General features: G+C 40.0%; 1 protein-coding gene across 1 annotated transcript in view; it reads left to right on the top strand.

Annotated features, from left to right (window-relative positions):
- The window catches only part of TMEM108 (transmembrane protein 108), a 210,557-nt gene that overhangs the window by 112,882 nt on the left and 77,702 nt on the right, over positions 1-19,973 (top strand). The gene's annotated exons all lie outside the window — the stretch shown is intronic.

A 19,973-nucleotide genomic window follows, 5' to 3' on the forward strand; every position in this document is an offset into this window, starting at 1 on the left:
TTGACATTCAGACTGACCCACTTGCAGGCATTGCACTGTGCAGGGCACACTGTCAGTTCCTGTCTGATTCTTGCTGAGGTAAGTGGAGGTCCTGTTATTTCTAGGCTGAGTAATTTGTTATCTTTTTCTGAGAACATAACATGGGAAATGATTAAGATGCAAATTATCAATAAAAATTTTGTTGTTCAGGTTATATTGTACCTCCAGTGCAAAGCATTTTATCTTCAGACAGCATTCTGGCAGGGTGTTTCAACAAACTCATTTCTTCTTCTTTCTTCTACTGAATTGTTATTCCTCCAGCTCTGATCATGGCAGTCTGTTTTCAGCTTGGTTGGAATTTTGTCAAGAGTTACAGGGACTCGCTTGTGTTCTTTCTCTGTGTACTCTATAGGTCTATGAGTTTGTTGCCTCTTTTTTTTCTTTTTCTTTTTAGTAATGATAAGCTTGCTTGTTAGAGATCCAAGAAACAATGTCATCAAGGAATGATTAACTTTGCTCTGATGAAAGTGGAAACATTTGAAGGGTAAAAAGGACATACACATTCACAACACACCCTCAAGAATTGTTGAGGGTAGACTTTGCAGGCAAAGGAAAGAGAAAATGGAAATGAGCATACATAGACTTAGAAGGCATCAAAATATTGTTGAATTCATGAGTTGATTGTGTACTTGGTTTGCATAATATTATAAAGCCACATATTATTTGAAAGGCTTCAGGTGTAAAGTATTCTGTTGCTGACAATCAGGTCTTATAACAAGGCCTATGCTCCCAAAAGGAGCATATAAACAACTGAAGGGGTTTTCCTCAAATGTCTGGATAGCTGCAGAAAGCAACTTTTTCTTGGCGCTTTTATTGTTTATAAGCTTACCTGGAAATATAGACAACATGGTTAGAAAGGTAGGCACTCGATCTTTCTAAACCTCCCTATGTAGCTGATTGTGGACTGAAGCTCAGCTTTATACAGAGCTGGGAAGGGGTCAGCACTTGGGCATTGAACTCTATTAGTCTGACTTCAGAGAATGGTTTTTTCATCACAATAAAGGACTTGGAGCATTTTTTCCCATGATGGCCTCCTGGTAGTCAGATTTCCTACTGACAGCTCACATCTATGCTACAAGACTCATCAAGAATGAGGCTTGGAAGTCCCAGAATAGTATAACTGCCACATTCATAGGATAAATCACTTCTTCAAACTGAAGTTCCCTTGTGGTACCACTGGCTATAAAAATGATAATAACATCTTTGATCTTCCAACTTCCATCTTCAGTTGGAAGATCAAAGATTATGGAAATGTGGGAATATTCATTTTTATCAAAATTGCAGTTCAGTATTTTAAACAGGATTGCTCTGGTTGGGTTCCATCAGTGCTTCTCAAACCTGATTGTACATTAGAATCACTTGGGAACTTTTAGCAAAAACTCCTTGCCTGGCCCCCTCCCCCAGAACAATGAAATCACAATCCCGGTGGAACTTGGGGTAGGAGGGGCATAAGGGTGGATGATTCTGATGTGCAGGCAGAAGTGAAAATCACTGGCTTAGAACAGTGATTTTAAGCTTAATCTTTCAACAGAATCACCTGGACAGCTTGTTTAAACATAGATTGCTTGAGTCTTCCATCAGTTTCTGATTCAGCAGATCTGGAATGGAGCCAATAATTTTTTATTTCTACATTTCCAACTATCCTGAAACTTTGCTCCAGAGACCACACTTTGAGAATCAGTGCCATAGACATGAGTGCCTGTCCTGCAGCCGAAGAAACTTTCCAGTCCCCCTGAATCGCTTCAGTTGTGTGGTGGTGAAGTGGATCCTGGAATAAAACCAGCCTGAGTTGGAAATAGAGGAGAGAAACTGTCAGGAGAATGGAACACAATCACTATGTTATAGGGTTAGGAACTCTTGGAATGTGAAGTTTCATCTTGTTCTTCAGGATATACTGGAAGTCTCTACTCTGTTGTGAGATGAGGAGATCACAGGCATGAGCTAGCTGGGGTTGTAAAATAGAGAGAAAAGCAGCATGACCCCTGGTTGTGACTGTCTACTGAGCAAGCCCATAATAAGATCTGATTTTTAAAGTCTCTTTCTTCCTAACTTGATGCTGGATAAATCTTTACAAATCAATAGGTAAGAGAAGTATTTTTTTAATAGTATTATGAAAAGATGTGCAAATGTTCCATAGAGGGAATAAGTCTTTTTGGTTCTGAAAAATAAACCATTCACACAGAAAATTTGAGGAAGTAACACTTTCAAATGTGACATTAACCCAGGAAATTTAGGCATATTGGGTCCTTAAGGTGTCGCGATGATTTAGTGTCTTTTACATTTTAAGTTTTCATTTTAAATTTGCATAAATCAACAATTCTGCAGGTTAAACAAAACCCAATAAGATATTTTCATTGTAAACAATGCCGGTGAGTAATAAAACATTTTAAAGAAACTCAATTTTATGACTCTTAAGTACATTCCATTACAGGGTTGGCAAGAATGTGGGTGAGGGAAGTCATGCTCACACTTAGCAGAGGTGTTGACTTATGCAGATTTAAATGTTGACTCTTAATGATAAATTCAGGTGCCTATATGAAAGTACTTTTGCTCAAACATATGGTGAAATCACTGAATTTGGATTTAAAGAATGTTCCTTGAGCTCTTTCTTTTCTTCTCTTGGTGGCTACATGGCTGAGCAGAGTGTTACTCATCCTCCCAGAGCAGCCTCGGTTAAGTACCATCCACAGATGAGTGTAACAGATTCCTTAGGGTTGTTGTGAGAGTCAAATCACTTTGATGTAAACATTTTTGAGGTGTAAAATGTCTTCCAAACAGAGTGTGTTATTTTACTACTGCTCTTACAGAACTTATTTCTTTTGTTGTTACATAGTACTATTGGTTGGCAAATTTTGTTTCAAAATTTAGAAGAATTGTGAAAGATAATCTAGCATGTCCTCACCAAGATTCCATTTTCATAGACCTCTCAGTAATGCACATAACTCTCATCAATGGGGAGCTCCTTTAACAGGGGAGTGATTATCAAAATCTGCCAGAATTCTAAAGCTTTCTCTAAATAAGAAGTTTGAGCATAATTTCCTTGGTTTATGGCTGCATCTCTCCAAATACTACCTCTGTCTTCACAGTGCCTTTTTTCCAGGGTCTCTTCTATGTGTGCCTCTTTCAAGGGTGCTTGTCATTGGATTTAGGGTCTACCCAGATTGTCTAGCATGACCTCAACTCCTTAATTATATCTGCAGAGTTACTTTTTCCAAATAACGTCACATTTACAAATTCAGAGTTAGGATTTCTACATATCTTTTGAGTGCTCACCACTCGACTGAGCATAGCATGGTTTCTAGACTTCTTAAAGTTTATATAAGTTTATCAAGCCTAACACGGTGCTCAATTTAGAATAAGTGCTGAGCAAGTAGTAGTCCAGGTCAGTGTGTAGGGTGTGAGGAAATGGAATCAGTGACTTCATACAGCTTTTTGGGGAAGTTTTACTCCCTTTACTCATATAGTAGGGTAAGAAGTGACTGTAACTGTGGATAGAAGGCTGAGTGTACTTTAAAAGCAGTGATTTGAGCTGTTATTAGAGCTTTTGGGAGGGCGTTGCAGGGATTGCTGTAAAGCTGTGAGCTTCAGAGGATGTGAGATGCACATTGATGCTAAGCCCCCAGGGCACAAGCAGCAGTAGATGTGATTCCCCGACCCATATGTAGGTGGTACATAGTGTATGTTTCCTGACCTTGCCAGTGAGTACCAGTGTTGGGTACATAATTCTGCTCTGTTTAATGAGAAGAGGCAAAAATGAGGGTTCCCTGTCCTGTGATCAGTAAGTCTGGTTAACAGCAAGAATACTGTTTTAATGAGTTCCCTGAGATAACCTCTCAAAGCCAGACAACTGTTTCTCCACAGGCCAGACTCGGGTTCTGCTCACAGCTTTGGGATCTGCTAATTATCAGGTGACTCAGGGAGAGAACCCTGGAGCCTTCTGAGATGAAAAGATGCCACCCACTGTTTACTTTGAAATGCCTTAGTTAGATCTAGAAATCAGTGTCCCCACTTGCCCCCAAAAGGAGAGAAGCAAGAATTCAGAGGTCTCCTAGATAGGGCACCTGTTAGCTGGTACCTGGTAGAGTATGCCGTGGCATTTTCCGCTTGCATTAGGAGATGAATGAAAGGAGAGGGCTAGACATTAAAGAGGGGGGCACTTGAACAGGGATGATAATATTAAGTCCACTTGATGACCTGAAGGTCATTATAAGGCATGGACAGTCCCCCGACCGAGGTCTGGGACATTAGCATGAAGGGAAGCTCGGTGGTTGGACCATTTATGATCTGAACAGGTGGTGGTCACATCTTGAAAGCTCTCACCCCCACATAGGAGAAGCGCTGAAGCTGGAAAATGCAACTCAGACATGTCTCATTGACATGTAATTCTTACTTTGACATATAAAAGTGTAAAACAACTGAGCTTAAAAGATAAAGCATCATACTGATTTAAGTAGCTTAGCTGTAGAAAGACCATGGGGGGAAATACCCTATATTTCACCGAAAACTCGGTCTGCACTTGTCATGACCTCCATTTCTCTTCTGGCAATAGTCTTCATTATGCTCACAGGAACAGACTTAGAGTCTAGGTGGAGTCCAGAGAAGTGACTTGTTATCAGCATCACTCCCAGGAAGGGGGCAGGGCCTGGGGCCAGGAGGAGGCCCAACAAGAATGTGGTATCAAGCAAAGCCCCACAGAGGCTGACTGAACTTAGTCTCTCTTGAGAGCTCCTACAAAAGCACAGAAATGGCCCCATTTTGGGGTGACACAACTGGAATGTTTTATCTGTGGACCTGTGGGTCATTGGCTAGGACAGGTATGTTTTAAACACTAGCAGGGGGGTGGAATTTACAAAATTATATGATTTAGAGGTTCACACCCCAGCAGATGTTACATCACACCCACCACCAAAGCACCCCTCGTCCTTCATCATATCCACTGATCTCCCTTTCCTTTGCCCTCCCCCTTCCATGCCCCCTGTAGTCTCAATTTTGCAGTCAGACTTCTAAAGCTTGATTTTGCTATATTTTGTCTGATGCATTGTTTATAACTATTCTACCCATGAACAAAACCACCCAGTATTTGTCTTTTAACTTGTATCATGCTTAATACTTTTATCACTTGCAAAGCATTTGGAGCAGTTTTTTTTTTCTTTTTTTTAAGATTTATTTATTTATTCATACAGAACTGGGGTATAGGCCAGAGATGCGGAGGGTGAGAGGATTTACCAGGGACAGAGTAGGGAGCAGAACAGGCAGATCAACGAAGTAGACCGCTGAGGGGAGCAGCGGGCAGGTCAGGAGAGGTCTGCTGCTCCATGTGGTCATCTCCCAGGCAGGCGGGGATCAAACTCATGCGAAAGTGGCTTAGGCTTCTTAGTACTGTGCTTTAACCTGCTGCGCCACCAGGGAGGGCACTGGAGCAGTGTCTTTTAATGTTGAATTGCTATTCTTACTACCTATATCAGCTCTTCCCCATCTCCCATTTTTCTAGACTAGAAGTAAAAACTATTTCTCGTCATTCCTAGGACCTTGTTTTCATTCTCATACATCATATTGTGAAGGCAAACTGTTACATCCCCTGTAAGTACCCCTCCTTAGTCTCATCCTCTAAGACTGGAATTCCATCTGACAGTTGGAGATGGCCAGTGGGGAAGTGGTGATGAAGCTGTCAGTTGTGTGGGCCTTGGGTGGAGATATTGAGATTCTTCTTGGATATGGCCCATGGGTGTCTTTTGTTTACAGTTATTAAATTGTGATGATAAATGAGTATGACCAGGTATTTTATCCCACCCCTGGATATCTGGTTTCCTGGGATGAGTGAAACTTTTGCAGCATGATTGCCAATCTGAAAATACAAATTTCCCCAGTCAATGGCTATTTCAAAGAAAATAAATTTCTGAATACCAGGAAATTACTCATAGACTTGTGGTATAATTATAAAGGTGAGAGGGCAGTTTCTGTGCAGGACAGCTAATTGTTCCTTTGAAAAAGCTGCTCTAGGCTTCAGAGAAAAACATTCTGTGTGCACACCAAGGAATTGAGAATTTTACCATTTGATGCTATGTAGAAGATTAGTTAAATAGATATCAAATAGTTTTCCTTTTCTTCAAAAAAGTAGAAAGGGGAAAGAAATAGGAGGCTTCAGATAAGCAATTGCTAAGTCTTGAAAGAGATTGAAGTCAGGAAGTTTGTTTCCATTTTCTTCCTTTTATTTCACAGGATAGGCTTTTTATTACTTAGGCTATTTGCAATACAAAACAAATCATACACTCTCAGAGCTGAAAGGTATCTCCTTTTTAATAACTGCCACCACATGTAACAGCTGTAGAAACCAGTGCCTTCCTGAGAGGGTAAGTGACTTGTCTGAGATCCAAATCCATTTGATTTAAAGGCAGAGACATCCACGTAGGTCTGTGGATTTGCGGCATGCCGTTCAGTCTCAGATCTCCGGCCCAGCCACACTCCACCCTCGTACTCCATCTCATCACTTTGCTTTTCCTTACTCAGATATTCCAACTTTTTCCTTCCTGGGGGCCTTTGACCAGTTATTCATCCTGACCTGGCACAACTAGCTCCCTGCAGTCCAAAGCATGTCCATGACACCTTCCGGTAGCCCCCTCAGCACCCAGTCTCTATCAGTCATGTTATCCTAGTTTAAATTCTGCAGAACACATGAAGTTACCTAATGTTTTCTCTGCTTATTTTTTATTGCCCACATCTCCCTTTGGAATGTCAGCTAAGACCCCCAACAAACATGACATTAAAGTGAGATGAACTGAGCCAAAGGACAATGGGCAGGTTTCTTGGGTAGTTGATGGTTTTGTTTTGGTTTTTGGATTTTTTTTTTTTTAAGATTTTTATTTTACTTATTTTGAATAAAAGTACTGGGGCGTAAACCAGAGTTCTTACTGGGTGGTGATGAGAGGATTCACCAGAGACAGTGAGGGGAGCAGAACAGGTGGATCTACTGAAATCCACTGCTAAGGGGAGCAACAGGTGAGACAGGAGAGGTCAGGTGGGTTAAATCCCTGGCCCAGGATCAAACTCAGGTCATCACAATGGTAATGCTGAGACTTAACCCCTAGGCTACACAGAGGCCCCTTGGGTGGTTGATCTTTTCAGTTGACACCCTATTTAGAAAGAACTAGAATTATGATCTAGGACGGAACTTTCAGCAGACGTAGAACACAAACTATGTTAGGAAAACAAGTGAGATGGGTAAAATTAATATAATTTATTAAACCTAGTACATGCAAAACATTATCATTCTATTATATACTGAAGGTAAAAAATTATTAGTTGTTTTGCTTTCCTTTTTTTTTTAAACCAGATTTTGAAATCCATAATAATTCACACTTACAATATTTCAATTTAGACACAGTAGTTTTTATCAGAAATACTGGATTGGCAGCAGATGTCATGAAATTTAGTTTAAAAAAATAGATTCATATATTTAAATTTCAATGAAATTATCAGGTTTTTTATTTATATTAGTTAAAATTAAATTTTTAAATTCACTTCCCAAGGCACACTAACTTTTCATGTGCTCATTGCCACAAGTGCTAGTGGCTATGGAGCTCATTCAGCTAGGAGTTGTTACTTCTGCAGTCCTTATTCCTTCTGCCCTACATAGCACTCTGGTACAGGCCTTGGTGTGTGGGGCCCACTGAGGCAGAATTCAAAGGCATTGTGACTAAGCCTCTAGCCCATCAATGTTTTAGATATTTGGTGAATTCTTTTAAGAGCTTGAGAGCAGTTGCCTTATTTTGATTTGTTCTAAGATAAGGGCAAAGGTAAAAAATTGGGGCATTCATAAATAACCACAGAGAAAATGCAGACCAGGACTGAACACTAAACACAGTGTACGCATCTATGTGAGTCTCTCAGAGAAGGTAAGGTCGACACAGAGAGCCCCTCAGGGCTTAGGAAACAGAGAATCACAGATGAGAGGGCCTGGCTCCAGAGATCCTGAGATCCTCTGCAAAGCCCTGAACTAAGGAGCTTCATTCCTAGAAGAGTGTTTTGTGACCCCTAACCCTTTTGAGTGCCATTTCATCCTGAACTCCTGCTTCAGTCCTGATGGGGCTGTACTGCATCCTTACCCCTCAGTTCCTGGGGAGCCTAGCGATGCAAGGAGCAGAGATATTATTTCTCACCACTTTCAGGCTATGTCCTGATTCCACCAGCAAATACAAAGAAAGCTCTTTCATAGAGTGTCAGTACTGTATTTCAGTGTTTCAGTACAGAAGCATCGGATGTCACAACCTTCTGTCATGACTCTAGGTTTAATTACTAAGTGACATTACTTCTAGTGTTATTAAGCAGAGTAGTGCTAATTGAGATATCCATGGTGCAGATACCTAGATAGCAGAGTGCCTGATGAGTATATAAAAGCTAAAGTTTGTCATGGTGAAAGCAGTTTCAAATAAATCCTTAAGTCACAAATGATTTGCAGGTAGAACTCTTTCCTTGTGAACAAACTGTCAAGAATAGAATCCTTAGGAGATCTCCCTTTAAGTCCTTCTCTGTAGCCCCTGAGTGGCCCTAAACAATTTCATACCCTTCATTTTTATTGAAAGATATTTCAACTCTCTTTTATAGAGAACCTACTATTGGTATATGTCAGGCATTTGCTGAGAAGGAAGAAACAAGTTCTTAATCTCCCAAAAGAGTACAAATATGGTCAATTGTGATCTCTATTCTCCAAAGTTACCTAGAGTCAAGTAGACAGGTACAAAATATGAAAAAAAAAGATCATATAATATGGGATAGAAATCACAGATCAAATCATGTTCTGAAATCCAACTTAACTAGTAATGAAGGTAACATTTGGTTCTATTTCTGGTTACTCTAAGTATGTTTTAATTGATTCCAAACTTGGAGAGAAACAGTGACTAGTCCTCAAAACCAACACAATAAACAAAGGAGACTGATGAGAGTAAGTCTTTCATATTTCATTGTTTTCCCCAATATGTTTTCCATTTAGTCATCCTCACAGTCCAGTTTTTTAATAGGCAACCCCAAGAAGCCAAAATGTTGTGTCCGATATTGTACAGGGATCTTGGACCCAGATCTTATTCTGAATCCAGTGTCATTTTCAGACAAGTTTAGTGACCCACGGAAGGTAATTGTGCCACCTGATTATGTTTCTTCTCCGTGTTTCTCACTTCAGTTAACTCCTCCAGTCTTTGCCTTATAATATGCCTCATCTTGTTTTAGCTTTGGTGGTTGACCTTTTGACTCCCAACCCCACCCCTAAGGTCTGTTTAAGTAAGTAAAATAATGGCTAGAAAGAAGTGTTGGCTCCCAGGTTAGATCTTGGCAGGGAAATATTTGGTAAAAGAAATATTGCAACCCATTGAGATGTTTTGCCATTCCTTTTATTCCATTTAGCCTCATTATTCTTTAACAAGCTCTGGTTATGCCTTCCTTATGGCTTTATTCTTAGAAGTCTTAGATTATTATAGCAACTGTGAAAAGGGGTAGGAAAAGAAATCTGGCTTCCAATATACATCTTCCTTAATTGTTTCTTGAATTAAGTTTGTCTTTAGCTAGCCCTCAGAGGATGCTGCACCCATCCCTGTGGCTGGCTGAGAGCTGCTGCCCTTGTGTGATTGCTGACAAGGCTGTCAGAGGCTAAGAGATGTTTCAGGTTGTTGGAGATCTTCCTCTTGGTCCATTCATCCATTCTGAGTACCAGATGGACATGAGAGAACAGGGGTGGAAAAGTTAGATAGGAAATATGGATAGCCGTGTCAAGGAAGCATGGCTTCACAGTGCCAAATGAAACATTAAAAATTTGTGTCAAATCAGGGCCCTCCCTGGTGGCGCAGCGGGTTAAAGCACTGCACTAAGAAGCTTAAGCCACTTCCTCATGAGTTCGATCCCCGTCTGCCCCGGAGGAGATCCACATGGCGTGGCAGACCTCTCCTGACCCGCCCGCTGCTCCCCTCAGCAGTGTACTTCGTCAATCTGCCTGTTCTGCTCCCCACTCTGTTCCTGGTGAATCCTCTCATCCTCCACATCTCTGGCCTGTACCCCAGTTCTGTATAAATAAATAAATCTTTAAAAAAAATTTGTGTCAAATCAAATATTCTAGTCATGGCAGTTTTGCCTCATTCAATTTGATATGACAAAAGGAAGAAATATTAATGGAATAGTCCCACTGTGCATCAGAAAGTGACAAGAAATGCAGGAAGTAAATAAATATGGCATATGAAGCTGCATCAGATCAGCAAAGGGCAGAGAATGTCAGCCTTTATACTGCTCCTCTCATGCTGTGCTTAATAAAAGTTTTGAAGAAGTTGTACAGCAAAAATTAAGAGTAGGAAATTTTCTGAGTATTAAGGATATTAACTGATGTGTCACTGTCGTTTTCTGGGTTTTCTGCTGTAGCAGCCATCCCTCCCTTCCACACCCCACTGCTATGTTTGAGGTGCCCCCGCTGCTAGCTCTGCCAACAGTGAGTTCCCACCTTCCCCAACCCCTGCCTCAGATTTGGACTGTAGCTTCTCAAAATGACATTCCAGTGCTCTGTGGACTTCGGAACCATGCTGTAAATTCACCTCGGGATTGATTGCCTACTAAACTCTTAACAGCATCTTATCCTGGGGAACTGGATTCTATTTTCTGTAAATCCAGAGCACTAAGAACCTGCACTGAACAGACTATCTGTTCAGAGTTGTGACAGGGAAGCTGACTTAGCCTCAAGTCTTTGGGTATTGCCTGAGCTCCACAACTAAACTCGCATCATTGTCCAGATAATACCGATCTGGTTGAGCTTCCCACATTGTCAACATTTGTCCATAGCTGGCTTGTTTTCTCCAGCTCCCTCTCCTGCCCAGCCTTGGCCTTTCTTCTGCATTATCACTGGTTCATTGCTGAGGGGCTACTGTGACTTATGTCAAGCCCATCCAACATAACTCATTCTCCTTCAGTATTTATAGTATCTCAAGAGAGAAAAAAATTACTAGATGTGATCATCAGACCAGTGGAAAAAGTATTTATTTTGTTTCCTCAGAAGAATGATTTTCAGTGAGGGAGCCAGGAATGGAGGTGATAAAAATATTTTGAAAAGCTTAGAATCCCAAGTAGCACAGAATTTAGAATGCAGATAGCAGCATACAAGAAATCAGAAAGGAGGCCATATTTGAGTCCAAAGTCTTCAGCAGTATGGATTCACAACTCTAGGAATGTATATAATACTACACACCACCAAAACCCCAATAATCCTCCACCATCTTTCCTTGGGCTCCTCCTTCCTTTCTTTGTTCCCCACCAAGAATTATGTTTTGAAATATGAGAAAAGAGGGAGGCAAATTAAGAGTTGAAAGAAAGGTATTTTTTTTTTAATCACCCCACTTCTGCACTCAGAGATCATATGACATTTGAAGTTGCTATATTTGCTATTCATTACAACTTCCATAATAGAGTAAAAGAGTCCAGGAAGTTGGATCTAGAGATATTTCATCCAAATCAAAAAAATCTAATCAAAAATTCTGTTAACTATTGAGAGTGTCTCTGTTCACTGCACAAGTAGACTAATTTTGAGACTAAAATGCATTAGAATTTTTTCATCTAGCATAGTCCTGTCTAAAAATAGCCCAGAGTAATATATTTCTAGATTATGTGTTGTTACTTGACTAAAACCCCAAGAAAGCATAACAGCCTTTTGAAGTTTAAAAAAATATAAAGTATACATTATTTTTCATTAGCTGAAAATTTCCTGTTTTATTAAAAGCTTTCTATAACATACCTGATAATCACTTAAGTTACCATATAGTTAAAAGAATTTAATAGTTTTTCATTCATTAATGTAAAGATTATTTATTCACTATTAAAGTTAAATTGTCCCTGGTGGTACAGAGGGTTAAGTCTCAGCACTATCAAGCTATTTACAGCCACCGAAGCATGAGTTCAATCCCCCACCAGGAAGGTGACCCACATGGCACAGCAGACCTCTCCTTAAATGCCAATGAATTTCCCAGCTCACTTTTTAAGAGATTACTCTAAGCTTAATGCAAAAGCCAGAAAAAAATAACAGGAATGATGAAAATAACACAATTGTAAAGACTTGACTGGTGACAGGGGTGGCAACAATGAAGGCTACAAAAGACAAAGTGCCTGTATCCATCAGCCCTGGTTTCAGATTGCCTGCAAGGGTATTTCTTGAGTAGATGCTAGCAGGAGACTTTTATAGAAGTCAACTTATCTAGGGCTGTCTCTTAATATTCATGAGTTGAGGCGCTGCATGGTCTCTGTGTTATATAACAACATCTCTTTTATGACCCAAGATGTCACAGCCTATGAGTAATGAGGTGCTTGTGGTAGTTATTGAAGGATTAAATATAGAGTCTTAACCAGTCCAAGAGCTAAAGAAGAAGGGGTGCCATTATGAAGAATTTATCAAAATGATTTGTTCCTGTTTCTGTAGACAGATTACAGTCTCATTCTGTCTTTGGAAGTTTATAGCCCATCTCCAAGTAGTTACAAATGTATTATTAATAATCCTTAGAAAACCAATATAATGTTGCATGCTTTAAGCATTGCTTGTGTCCAGAAACTTGGAGCAGTGGATCCTGACTTCATATATTACTGTCTCTTAAAATTTGATATCCTGAAAAAAAAAAAGCATCAAAGCAATATTATGTTGCTCCCCTCTTGAATCCAAAGAACCTACCTGTCATCTAGTCAGTGGTATTTTAAAGCTTGAGTTGCTGCATTAGGTTAAAGTCTCTCTCTCTCCCATCCTCTCTGTGTTATTGAATAAAGGGCAAGTGAAATGGGATTTAAATCCCTCATAGGATTACTTTGTTTCTGAACTTTTCAGAATAGATGCTGCTAGTGTATGTTATGACATACCCAATGATAAAGGAGTCTAATATGGAGATTTTTATTCCATGAAATGATCTGCTTATTGAATGCATTCCACTGACTTGTGTCTGCTAGGAAGAAATAATTGGCATATACAGTTTTTACTAGATTTAAGATCCCCCAATTTAAGAACCTGGGAGGAGTTGCATCATGCATTTGCCTTGGAGTTCTTATGGGAAAGGTAGAACAGAATTCAGATGCCCCTGTGTGCCGTGGTAAAAATGCCAACATACCCAACCTTTGTTTCTATCAAGCCACCAGAAGATGTTTTGTGAACACAGGCAAGACAGTAGGTGGTTTTTCAGAAGCTGACTTGGAAAGCCACATGATGGGTCCAAGGCAAAACGGCTGACTTCTAGGACCTACATCTGCTTCACAAAAGTGAATGAACCAGAGTGGTAGAAATCCACAGGCATGCCTCAGGGGTTCATATGTCTCAGCCTTGTCTCTGATGTAGCTTCAGCATTCAGTTCCAGCATTCTTTATTGCTGCTCTTCCCTGTCCCCTTCACACCTCCCTTCTGCCAGTGACCATCCTTAGAACTTTGAGAAAAGCAAAGTGAGCTACATGCTCCAAGGTTCTAACCTGTGACTGCCTTAAACTTTAAAAAAAAAAGGTTTTTTTTACTAGGAATATTAAGCGTCTACTGTGTGCCAGCCAACATTCTTGACAGTGAATGAGATAAATGTCTTCATTTTTATAGCTTGCAGGCTAGTTAGGGAGTCCAGACAATAAAGAAATTTAATGAAGCTTCAGAAAGAGAACTGTACTCTGCAGAGGTATGACAAGGTTATTGCGATGTGATATGACTCGGTATCTAGTTTGATTGAGTGGCCAAGAAAGACATCTCAGAACAGGTAATGTTGGACTGAAATCTAAATGACAAGAATCTGCACTACCAAGGTGAATTTTTAAAAAGCATTACAGCTTGAAGGACAAACAGAGCATAGTCCCAAGGTGGGGACATATTCAAGATTATTGAGAAACAGGCCCTCCCTGTGTCGTAGCGGGTTGGAGCACAGCACTTTGAAGCTGTGCAGCCACTTCAGTGCAAGTTCGATCCCATCACCCTGCAGGTGATGCACATGACCCAGCAGACCTCTCCTGTCTTCGCCCACTGCTCCCCTCAGCAGTGTACTTCATTGATCTGCCTGTTCTGCTCCCCAATCTGGTGAATTATCTCATGGCCCCTGCACCTCTGGCCTGTACCCTAGTTCTGTGTGTATAAATAAGTAAAATCTTTTTTAAAAAATTATTGAGGAACAGCAACAGGGCCAGTTGTGATGGGAGTTTAATAAGTGAGCAGTGGGATAGAGTAAGATATATAGAGGTGGGCAAGTGCATGAATTTTGGGTCTCCTTTTCATTGTGATGGAGAGCCACAGGAGAATTCCAGGCAAAGAAACAGTGTGAGGTTTTGTGTTTGAAAAGGTAATGGCTGTTTTGTGGAGAATTGATCATAGGGGTTGAGATGTGGAGATAGTGACCAGTAAGGAGGTGACTGCAGTAGTCAGGTAAAAGACAATGACAGCTTGGACTAGGGTGATAGTCTGGAGTATGAGGAAGGAAATAGAAAGATTTGGGAAACAGAAGTAATTCAACATGGATTCAATATACAGAGTGAGGGAGTCATCCTAACAGGCCAGGGGGGTTGTAAATAATGTCTTAACTAGGTAGGTTTTAGATCTAAATTTTTCCATTAATTTGCTGTCCACACTTGAGTTTGTAAAGTATACGAAGCCTTTATTGAAATGTTGGTGAATATGTGGTAAAAAAGGAACTTTCCTACATTGCTGATGAGAGTGCAAACTGGTCCAGCCATTATGGAAAGCTGTATGGAGGTTCCACAGATACTAAAAATGGAGCTATCATATAACCCAGCAATTCCACATCTAGGGATCTACCCAGAGGACACAAAAACATCAATTCAAAAGAATACCTGTAGCCCTAAGTTTAATGCAGTACTATTTACAGTAGGTAAAACCTGAAAACAACCCAAATGCCTGAAAATAGCTGATTGGATCAAGAAGCTGGGGTATATATACACAATGGCATACTAATTGGCAATCAAAAAGATAAACTAAGGCTATTTGCAGGAACGTGGATGGAGCTAGAAGGAATTATGCTCAGTGAAATAACTCAGAAGGAAAAAGAAAAATATCAGATAGTTTCACTTAATAGGAGGAACATAGGAGAACCAAATAGGACATGGGCAGGGGGGATAATAACAAAACAAAACATTTATAAACCAGAGACATCCTGCAGGGCAAGAGGAGGAAGAGGAGTTAGAAGGAAGGAGGGAGGCGCACAGGGGACTGTGCTGATGGTGCACAGGTGACCTGGGGGGACTGCAGGTCCCTGGGGGGACTTCTATAGGGACTGCACCTGAGGGGGAAATAAAAGCAAATATTGTTTTAAAATGAACAATGATGTAGGGCCCTCCCTGGTGGGGCAGCCAGTTAAAGCACAGCACTAAGAAGCTAAAGCCATTTCATCATGAGTTCGAACCCCGCCCCAGAGGTGACCCACGTGGTGTGGCAGACCTCTTCTGCTCTCCACTTTGTCTCTGGTGAACCCTCTTATGCCCCTCTGCTTCTGTCCTGTACCCCAGTTCTGTATGCATAAATAAATAAATCTTAAACAAAAATGAACAATGCAATGATAAATAATTTAATTTAAAAAAGCTTTTGTTGAGCTTGGTGCTGATGATAATATTTGTATTTTCTCAAGTTCCTGGAATAAATGGACTGAGTTTGTTTTTTTTTTTAAACCATAGCTGTTTTATTCATTTGGTTATTCATCAGATATTGAATATCTCTAGACACAGCAAGTGATACATATGTAAAAAGATAAGTGTGAGGAAGTTCACATTCTTATGTCCTTATGGAATCTTCTTAACTGACCACTTAAAGTTGTATCTTTGGATTGAGAGCTTGGTGGACACTGAGTCAGTTAATGCTGTAAGGGACTCAGCAGCCCTTTGGCCTTTGAGTTGGCTGTGTCCTTTCTATAGAAGGAACCATTTAAAGTTTTTAATGCATCACTGTAAAGAATGCTGGCATCTCTGCTCTTCCTCCTGAGAAACAGTACTTTTTCCTTTCATGCTCTGACTTACCTCTTCTCACCTCACATTCCTAAGGTATACAATAGCAGAGAGTATCACTCTTTTCCTGCAGAAATACTAGGGTGCCGAGAGAGTTCTACTTTCCTCTCACAGGATTCTAGCTGCATTAATTTATCATTGGGTATTTCCATTTTTAAGAAGCTATTAATTCCAATAAATGTTGATGGAGGTTTGAAACCCAAACATTTTAATAACATCATAAATCAAGATGCCATAACAGCTTTCCTCAAATATCTTCACACAAAATTATCTGCAGGAAGGATTTCCTACAGTGTTACAGCGCCAGCTTTGGGCAAACAAAAGCATTCCAAGTGTGCATTGTATTTTATTTTTATCCAAGTTTGGGTTTAATAAACTACAATCAGCATAGTGCAAAAGTGGTGTAGAATAACTTGACATTGTGGGTCGAGTGTCAGTCAGCTACCACATGCTCTTAGCTCCTGTGCTGTCAGATTCTAGCTCTGGCCATATTTGGCCTTAAAGCCAACATATTTCAGAGGGCAAGTATCACTAACAGATGTCCATGTTTCATTAGTTTATCCCTGCCCTTTGTAACTGCAGTCACCAGTGTATTCACCATTCAGATCAGGGCCTGGGTTAATAGCCGCTTTCCATGTAGCAGAACCTCATGTGCTTACCTTAGGAATTCTGCTGCTATCACCTTTATGCACGCAATGAGGAAGTGTCTTCTCTATGAACTAAATTCCCTCTGGTGTTTTTTTCAAATGTCTTAAAATATTCACTTACTCAAAATCTCATACTTAATGCAGTTTTCCTAAGCTCAGTAGATGTCTGTTTCAACATATTATATCTGTTCTACATAGTGTCATGCATTATTTAAATGCATTTATTATAAAATGGGGCACACACAAGCTTTGCAGGCTGCCAAAGAGGTTGCCCTCTGGGCAGATTTTTCTATGAACTGCATCACTCATGATCTCCTCCTTCCCACTTTCATTTACAGAGCATTCTTAGTACCAGGCGTTACCATAGTAACATAGAAAGATTGTTCAAACAAAAATGGGAGAAGGAGAGAGAGAGCACTGAGCTTTCATCTTCACTGCTTTAGGCTTCTGTGTGCCCACTAGCTAAGATAGTGTGGAGAAAGCGGGGATCCCACTCCCCAAGATGAAAATATTGTAGTATTTGTGGATTCTGAGAACTCAGTTCATCAGACATTTGGAAGCATCCACTCTGTATCATGCCCCACTGGCTGCTGAGGATGCCTGTGGGAAAATATGATTGATGTCTAGTAATCATACCCCTTTTATACAGAACGGTTGTTTTGCAAAAGTATGGACAAAAAAAATTACTAGCTTCTCTTTTTTTCCAAATCTCTTGAGGATGACCTCTTGGCTTGTTATTTTAAAACAAAATTTGGTCTGACTAATGGGATAAAAACGAAAACCTCATTTGAAATTCTTAAGCAAGTTTTCCATGGTTTTGGAAGTCCTCAGCTGCTATAAATGAAAGGTGATGGTGTATAACGCTTTGCAAGCCCAGTGTTTTGTTTCTGGCCTCTAGCAAAGATGCTGACTTATTCAAAGTACGGAAACTGGGTGAAGCGGACAGGTGTTGTGAGGACAGCAGTTGTAGTGAACTGGAAGTGCTGGTAGTTTCTTGGATAGAAATGATGAACATACTATTGTGAATGAATTGGAGTGACAAGTGAGAACGTAACTGCATTCCATTTTCTGGATAAGCAAATAACTAACAAGGACCATTTATGTCATCTGAAGCTATTGCTCAAATGTTTGCTGCCTTTGAAGGCTGCATCAATTCTTCTGGTATGCTATAAGTAGCACTGTTTGCTATATTACTATTCTAATCTAATTAGAATTAAAGTAAATCATTTCACTGCTTAGAAAATATGACTTATAAGTGTAATTTCTTCATGAATCTACAAATGTCTTACTCGTGGATGAGCTCATGATATTTCTGAGTTGTTAAAAAGAAAGACATTAAAGCACATTCACTGATAAAACAACAGCTAACTCACTTTTTGGTTTGGATAAGTCAGGTTATGAGGTTATAATTTCATGCTTACCTCCCTCAAAGGATTTCTATGTAATAGTATCTTTTACTTAAATTTGAAACTCACTCAATTCTATACAGTATTTCTGTGATGAAGAAGAATAAGTCAATCAAAAATAAGATGTTAGAAATTCTTAAAATGTTTCCATCCCCATATCCCTGAACACTGCATCCTTGCTGTTTGTTGACTCATTGGAAGGGCAAAAGATGTTTTTGGAATGCTAATGCTTTTTAAAAAAATCTAATGAAAACTGAAAATGCCTAGCTCTTTGGTTTGAGTTTGAATTCTGTCATTCATGCCATCCTCTAAAGGATGGACCTTTAAACAATTCAGTTGCACAAACTTAGCAACAAGACATAGACCATGCAACAAAAGTTTGCAGGGAGCATTTGGGCAAAGTGCAGTTATCAGCCTGTCATGCTGTCCCCCAGACTACACAGCTACCTGGTACACATAGTTTCTCAGAAAAAGATGATTTAAATAAATTAAGGATCTTAAGAGCCTTAAAACTTATTTGCTTAATGAGATTAAAACCTTGAAAGTTTGTGACTTGCCCAGATCACACAGCTGATTTGCAGAGACACATGGAACTTGATCCTAGCTCTTCTGTTCAAGCTTGTTTTCTTTTTACCATGCCTCGCTGATTTGACTGGTGGAACTGCGTTGAGGACTATAGAATACTGGCCCTACTATATAAGAAGGAATTTCTAAATTCTGATCAGAAGTCAGCAGGTATTTATTATAAAGGTGGCTTCTGTAGACTTTCTGTAAGTCTTTGGTTGTTACCACTCCTGTTGATACTCAGATGCTCATACAACAGAGCTCTGGACCCCAACACCATACCCAGTATCTGACCATTCTTGCCATGACTTTTCCCACCCTCCCCATCCCCAAGGGACCACAAAAGAGAATTTTAGAAACCCAGGAAAGATTAAGGGAGAAGGTTAAATGTTCCATTATGGAAAGGGAAAAATTGGAAATAGAAAGAAAACACAGAAATAGAAAGAACTTGACAATCCTGCAGAGACCAATTTTCTAGAGGAGTTGAATCAACTATATATATACATATATATCATATTGTCATTTAAAAAGATTAATTTTCCTACCCACTGAATTGTGTTCAAAACCTCTCTCACATGACCCACAAGCTTCCCTATTTCTTAAGCTGCCATTTTTCAACAGGAATAATCAAATTCGTTGTTTCAAAATGACTGTTTGGAAATAATTTCTTACATGTTGTTATATCTCTAGAGAAAAGTGTAAGTCTTCCTGCCTATTAGAAGTTGTTCACTAGAGAAAAGAAGATAGGAGTTAGCAGTATGGTTCATTTGGCTCTGCAGGACCTCCCAGCTAGTGTGTGAGTTGAGAACATGTCTCATTTTCAGGGACAGTGATTAACACTCCAGATTCTCCCTGCATTACAGGAGACAAAGCTCAAAGGCAGCATTTACAGGCTATGACGAGCCAACCCCACTTAGAAGGAAGCCGAGCCTGTTTGCATCATTTCCTTCCACTCTAATCCCTGAACCAGCCTAATTCCTCCTTTCTTGCAGTCATTAAAATCCTGTTGTATGTCAAGCTTTTGCTAAGTGTACCATGGAGGCAAAGATGAGTCCTATGTGATTCCCGTCTCCTCAGACCCCAGAGCTTAGTAAAGATGAATGTTGGTGAACAAATAATCAACAGCTTTTTGGCAAAATTGAATGATCATAATAAAATACATTCCTTTAGGTCATGAGCCCTTAACTCTGCTTGGAGCTAAAGTCAGGCTTCTGAGAGAAGTTACCATCTGGTCTTGGTGCCCCCCAAGTATCCATTAAGGCCATTTAAGTCCCTCAATTTCCTGATGAGGAAAGAAAAAGTAGAAAAGATGGACTTCATCTCAACCAGGAGAGCTACTACC

The sequence above is a fragment of the Condylura cristata genome, unplaced genomic scaffold (genome assembly GCF_000260355.1).
Source record: "Condylura cristata isolate star-nosed mole 26May11 unplaced genomic scaffold, ConCri1.0 scaffold00014, whole genome shotgun sequence".
Classification (NCBI taxonomy): domain Eukaryota; kingdom Metazoa; phylum Chordata; class Mammalia; order Eulipotyphla; family Talpidae; genus Condylura; species Condylura cristata.